The sequence below is a fragment of the Taudactylus pleione genome, unplaced genomic scaffold, assembly GCF_031769625.1.
Source record: "Taudactylus pleione unplaced genomic scaffold, aTauple2 ptg000871l, whole genome shotgun sequence".
Taxonomy (NCBI): domain Eukaryota; kingdom Metazoa; phylum Chordata; class Amphibia; order Anura; family Myobatrachidae; genus Taudactylus; species Taudactylus pleione.
The window spans coordinates 151,871-159,016 of NW_028285273.1; the positions used below are offsets into that span (position 1 = coordinate 151,871).

Genomic DNA, 7,146 nt, shown 5'->3' on the forward strand with positions numbered 1-7,146 from the left:
GTACACAGAGCAGGTGTATGGTTTGTTATTTTTGTTAGGGACCGGCTCTCAGTGTGACTGCAGTGTTTAATAAAATTTGAGCATTGTAGTTGAGCCGCACTAGGTGTGATTGTGAGCTGAGAGATAATAGGTGAGCGTGGTGCATCTAGAAATTTCATCCGTAGGTGAGCGTGGCGCATCTAGAAATTTCGTCCGTAGGTGAGCGTGGCGCATCTAGAAATTTCGTCCGTAGGTGAGCGTGGCGCATCTAGAAATTTAGTCTGTAGGTAAGTGAAAGTATCTTGATTGTCTTTCACCAGTTTAAATTTTTATTGAAAAGCGTAGGAGTTGTCTCAAAATGGGAGCCACGCAAGCGGTAGAAATGTTAAGCAATGATGTGCTGCTAATGGAGGCTCCAATTGGATCAGCCCGTCGTATTATGCATACTAAGTACGGTACTTATGCAATAAGGTATTGTGATATATGGTTTAATATGACGAGAAAGAGTGTTAGTCCGTTCCCCAGTATTGGTAGTTTTGATAAAAATGTGTTAGATGGATCACATCAGTATGGTGCGATCCCGAGAGAAAAAGATTAAATATTTTGAATGTTTAAAAATATGGCAGCATGAAGGGGATGCTTGGCTTAAAAATGTGCAAACGACACAAACTAGCGTTGCGAACGCATTGCCAGAAAATACATCCACGACGCTGAGATACAATACGGGCGAGCCGCAAATTGGCGCGCACGTGCGGCAAAGTAGCGTCGTGGAGAGTATTGCCAGCAGTTTACGCTCACCTCCCCCACCTTATGTGGATGGAGGTGCAAGTACGGTTACCAAAAATACCAATAAAAATGTAACAAGCAATTTGTACCCTCTCTTAAGCAACCATAAAGAAAGTGTTTATGATATGGATGATGAGCCTATTGTAATGTCTGCCATTTCCCATGCTGTGCAAATGATAGATGCTGCATCACCACAATCACGGGTGGTGCCGCCATCTCCATCGGTAACAGCAAGGGAAGTGTTAACACACTCTGCACCCATAGAGGAAGTTGTTAATACCATACGTAGCAGCAGCAGATTAAACCCCCAGCCAGGTAACCAGGTCAGAGGTAGCAACGCTGCCGGTCTGCATCCCATTCGGACAATAACTGTTCCGAATGGAAATGCAGATGCAAACGGTGTAGTGCCCATGAGGGAAGTAGTAATGCATTGTCCATGGACAAGAGCAGAACTGAATTCCATCATAAATGATTTCCCCAATCCCAAAAAGGAACTAGCCAAATGTCAAAGATTTTTGAGAAATTTGGGTAGTTCTCATGAGCCCACTAATAAAGATTGGCGTGTAGTGTTAAGGGCCTGCCTGCCACACAATACCGATGTGACAAAATTTATCACGGACTGTGTATTGGATGGCGACGTTCCCTTAACAGACCAAGTAAACCAAGGTAATATTTCCCGCATTGTGACTCAATTGGGTGTATATTTTCCAGTAGTAGTTAACTGGAACAAAATCTTCATAATTAAGCAAAAGGAGAGTGAAACTGCAGAAGATTATTGCGACCGGGCTCTGCAGGCTATCACCCAGTACACTGGGATAGAAGATATTAAAGATAGCACTCACCACAGGGGAATGATAGTCACGGTACTCATGGACGGTCTGAAAGATGATTTAAAGATTCGGGTTCAGACCTCACAACCTGGCTGGAGGGGACTTACAATACATAACCTCATAGAGTCTGCCATAGAACATGATAAAAACATCTCCAAAAAGAGAGAGACCCAGAGCGAAAAACTAATGGCTGTCAGTATACAAGCTCTGGAAGGAATGACAATAACATCACAGCCAACCGACACACCTGCACCCACACACACACCTGCACCTGAACAATTACACATCCTCACCAATCCAACACCACAGCAAACACATCCTTACCCCACATATCATACACAACCACAGGTCCCATACTCATATCCCCCGCAATATCCTTACCCATACCCACCTCTTGCTCAAATCCCACAACAATCTTTTCATCCACCCCGTTCAAAATTATGTTTTAACTGTCACCAAGTGGGACACGTAAGTAAGTACTGCAAAGCGAAGAACACCACACAGGAACACGAGTTTCCCATGAGTTCATAGGTAACCCCAGTATCTTCTCCCAGGCCTTATATGACTGTTTATAATTTTTTTTCAACCAATCAATGGATCTGTTCTAATGTAAAATGTGGATGATTTATTGTTGTATTTTGGGTCATGTTTAAATGATATTAAACTGTTGTGCTTTATCTCCCACTCATAGGACACAAGGTTGCTAAGGATAAACAGCAGCCATGCCAGGCTGAGGTCGACTACTCGGAAAACTATCCAACCCAGCGGCACAGGCATTATTTAGAGCAGTAGCTATTAATAACAAGATTTAATTGCAAGAACCTGTATGCAGACACTATATCCCTAGAATTATTAAAAGTGATAGGGGGACTTATTTTACAGGTGACGTTTTCAAGAACATGCGTAAGATGATGGGTAACAACACTAAGATTATCCCAGACTGTCTTTTCCTTTATTTGCCCCCCCTTTGAGATACTGTCCAAACAGGCAGCCTCATGTGAAAAATTGCTAATGAGGTTACTGTGCAGGGTCTCACGAAGATGAATGAGAATAACCGAAATTGGAAGTGTTATTAACTAACATGTCTAATGCAACCTGTCATGATGTCAAATCTGGAAGAATTTGTTATGATCCAAATTTTTTTTTAGCTCAGGTTGTTTGACTGATCGGTGGAAAGGTCCGTATCTGACGATACAGCATCCTCAAAGGGTGGCCAGGGAAGAAACATGGATCCATTCCGCTCACTATAGGGAGGTTAACCAACCGGTGGAGATACAAGGCAGAGACAAGGCCGATAACGTGGACCTGTCGATTGCGAGCTTGTGCCGGAAGGATTAAAAAGGTGACGGTAAGATATCTGAGCTAAAGAAATGTGTAGATCAGTGCTTCAAGCAATGGAGTGGTCTGCTGTGGTCATCCTAGTTTTTTTTTTTTCCAGAGTTTTATTTTTTTTTGTCATGATGATCTGTTTGGGGATGCTCGGTGTCTGTGATGGGGGACCAATACAGGAGATGTGAGCTGATGGCGGAGCTGATGGAGTTTAGTCAGGAGGAGGAGTGCTTTGCCAAATCAGGGGAGTGCCGGTCCAATTTCAGTACAGTAAATTGCTGTGAAAATGTGAATAACAATAATAAGGAAGAACTGTAATTCAATCCTGAGTTATGACGTAGTTTATAACAATGTAGCCTGAGTTTGAGTGGTCGTGCATGGATATAACGTTTATGTTGTTTTAAGTCATCTTAGGTAATGCAGTCCCAACCCCTTCCAAGGCTCTCCTCATAGGATAGGTGCATCCCCACATCTTTCCCATGATCCCTTAAGGATCTGCGGTGTGCGTATAAGGGCAGTTTTATGTCCCTCCCGGAGACGCATTATCTGAATGGTTCAAATGACCATACTGTGTCATACCAAAATAACATTGAACGGTATATTCTCATGCATGGCTAAACAGATTCAAATAGCAGATTGTGATAGCATGTTGTTTGCTATCAAAGGGTGGACTGTCAAAGTTGAATAATTGAGTGAGACAAGTTCAGTTTAAAATTTAATCGCAGCGACGCCATCTTGCGAATGGCCGCAAGACTCCATGTTGGAAATGAGATCGCAAGACACCATTTTGTGTGGTCAGCATTAATTCAAGTTATAACCCAGGAGCTAAGAACAGATGGCAATGTTTTTGTTTACCTACCAAGGGCAACGGGAAAAACCAGCTGTCTGAGTAGAAGTAAATAAGAAGAGACAATGGGTATTTTTACATACAAATTGGGAATCCCTGGATGCAGATAAAGTATAGTTGTGGCAATTGTAATATAATATCTACACAATTGGATTTGCCTGAATCCTAGACAAGATGGCTCCAAATCCCACAATTTGAGGTGATAATACATTTGCACTTCACACAAGAGTCTATGAGAACAAAAGAGGTTTTGTTTTCCTTTGAACACAGCAGGTGGGGGCCTGCTGACAGAGGGCATGTAGAATTACAACCCTCAGCCATCCACACTGCTGGATGTTCACTTCGTGTATGAGAGATTATGCACTTAAATCTCATCCATTAATAACTAGCGTCCTTATACCAAACCCCGAATACCCACACACTACATATTCGCACATAAGGTTCCATAAGCATCAAAATGTATGATTCAAGAAGGTTCAGTTAGTTTAAATGCTAAGAAATAGAGGTTTTTGATATCTAAGGTATTATACATGATAAGCAAGGTATGTTTGGTCTCGTTCTGATGCGTACGCTTTTTACAGAATCCCTGTGTTATCGGTGGAGAGATCGCATCATGCAAACTCAAGTTACGGATCGCAGAACTTATAAGCAACAAAATGTATTAGTTGATGGAATGTTACAGGAGGCGTTACCAGAAAGACCCCGGCTGTTAGAGGCAGGGAAAGTCTATTTGAAACAACCTGTTAAATGTGTCGTTACATATGCTCCTCCTCTGGGAACCAATGAGATCAGCAGGAAGTTTCCCCTTTGTCCTGTTTCAGTCTGGGGGGGAATAAATACATGTGTCCAAACACTGGTTTGCCAGTTCATGCTGAATTTTGGGTGAACTGAGGATATCTAGTCAGAAGTCTATCTCTGGGTCCGGAGGCGCAGCGTATGTATAACTGTACTTGGTCTGTATTATTTCCTTTTACGCCTAAATTATGTATGTATAGATTGCGTGTAACTGACTGTACTTTTACCTGAATAATACTTGTGCGTTGGAACCACAAGATTCCACTCCTGTCTTTATTTGCGGTCATACTGCGTACGCAATTAGCGTTGTGTTTAGAGGTTTATAGGCAGGTTTTGTCTTAGAGGTTTTTAGGCAGGGTTTTGTCTTATAGGTTCTAGGCAGGTGAATCTTAGAGGTTTATAGGAAGGAATATATTAAAAGGTTTATTTACAAATTCTACATGTTATTTATAAGGTGTTGGATAAATTGGTGGACATGCAATGTAATGAAATAGTAAAGATAATTTATTTGTGTTGAATTCTAAATTTATATTTAATACCTGTGGCTGACTTAAATCTAGAGACTATGATCTATGTAGTAGGGGAACTTGCCTCTCTGAAGAGAATTACCACTGTTCCAAACCTGTAAAGTTACCAAAGCTATTGCGGGCTCTTGGGGATCACCACATTTGGCGTCCACGAACAGGATCCAGTCAGAGTCCAAAGCAAGCACTACCCCTACTTAATACGAGATGTCACACAGGGAACAACAGATTGGTCAGGGACCTGATAGAGGGAGTCCCATAATGCATACTGTTACCCACATTACTATACCATATTATTTTGGGGTGCCATGGCTTCCCTGCTACTCAGGAGAAACGCATTCAGCAGGAGCAACTGAATTCAAAGAATACAAAACAAAACTTCAGGCCATGTTCAGATTGTGCCCAGTAAGTGAGTCACAGAGAGTGGAAATATTAATTGGACAACTGAAAGGGACCGCTCTGCGCGAAGCAAACTCGTGGCCGCAGAGTCAAAAAAGAACTGCAGAAGATGTATTGAAAAGACTGGCGAGCATCTTTGATTCCCGAACATTGTCAGAACTAAAGATACAGTTTTACGCAAGAAAGCAGCAAGCAGGTGAAACCTTGCGGGAGTTTGCTCTTGGCTTGCAGGAAGCACTGGAAGCCATTAAGGCCTGTGAACCAGGAGAGATAAGTAAGGAAGATGGAGAACTCATCAGTCAATTTATCGAGGGAGTTTATGACGACAATGTGAAACCTCAGCTTAAACTTTTGCGCTTCCAAGACTCTACTAGCAGTTTCCTGGAGTTTAAGGAGACAGCAATTAAAATTCTAAAGACCACTTCCCAGCAGAAACCAGTAATTGCAAATCCAGAACTAGCAGTGCAACAAGTCCAATCGACCACATCAGCAGATCCCTTAGTCACCTTAAAGGAACAAATCGCATGTCTTTTTCAGGGGATGACAGACATGTGAAATGATTTTAAGAACTTGAAGGAAAGACCCAAAAGGGAAGAGAGAGACTGGCGATCTGAAAGAAGGCCCTGCTATGACAGCCAATGGGAGGCAACTCGGAATTACGGCCAACAAACTACTAATAAGTTTGATGAACTAGACCGACCGATGTGTAGATGCTGTCAAAGAAGCGGACACACCGAATGCAATTGTCAACAGTCTGGGAAATTTAAAACCAGAAGTCCTGAGACTGAGGACCAGCCCTTAGAAAGAAAGGAGCAAATAGGTCCATTCTTCGAGGAAGGTATGAGCCTTGGTCCGATGTTGCAGAACCAAGCAAAAGCTGTCCACATGGCACATGTAGGCGATGTTACACCAGCTTGTGCAAGGAAAATTTTAGGACAAGTCGTATGGTTCCATGTGCAACGTGGTTACGGGTTCATAAAACGAGACGAAACCATGAGCGATATTTTTGTACATTATTCGGCCATCCAAAAAAACAATCCCAGAAGATATCTTCGAAGTCTGGTGGCTGGAGAGACTGTTGAGTTTGTTGTAGTAATGGGAGAGAAGGGCTTCAAAGCCACTAATGTAACTGGTCCTGGTGGTGTTTCGGTGCAAGGCAGCAAATATGTAAAAGATCACAATTATTATTGGCATTATCAACATCGCAGAGATCCTCCAACCAACTACCAGCAAAACTACCAACACCGTGAAGGAGGAGAAACTTCAGAAGTTGAAATTGTGGCAGATAAAGAGAGAACTAATCTACAACGGCCCTACCGGAGGCGTCACTACCCACCATACTATTTAAGGAGGCCTAATGGACACAGACAACAATATTCTGATGTCCCAGAGCAGAGTGAGTTAATGGAGAGAACAGTTGGTCGATGAGCAGAGAAACCAAGTGGATTGGTGCAACAGGATCTGCAGGGAATAGTCTGAGCGCGACTTCCTGAGGAAGCTCCATGCCAGAGTGAATCCCGAGTGGAGAACACCCATTCCATCATGGCCCACCCCAACCAAACAGATGTGAATAGTATATGTGTAAAAAAAAATGTTTAAGAGATTGTTCTACAGTAGACTTTGAATGTTGTCTGTTGCGTGAGGACATGCAAGATTT

General features: G+C 42.5%; 1 pseudogene; it reads left to right on the forward strand.

Moving 5' to 3' along the window:
- The first annotated feature begins 6,191 nt into the window (after positions 1-6,191).
- LOC148474219 (Y-box-binding protein 1 pseudogene) lies at positions 6,192-6,917 on the forward strand (annotated as a pseudogene).
- The last annotated feature ends 229 nt before the right edge of the window (positions 6,918-7,146 follow it).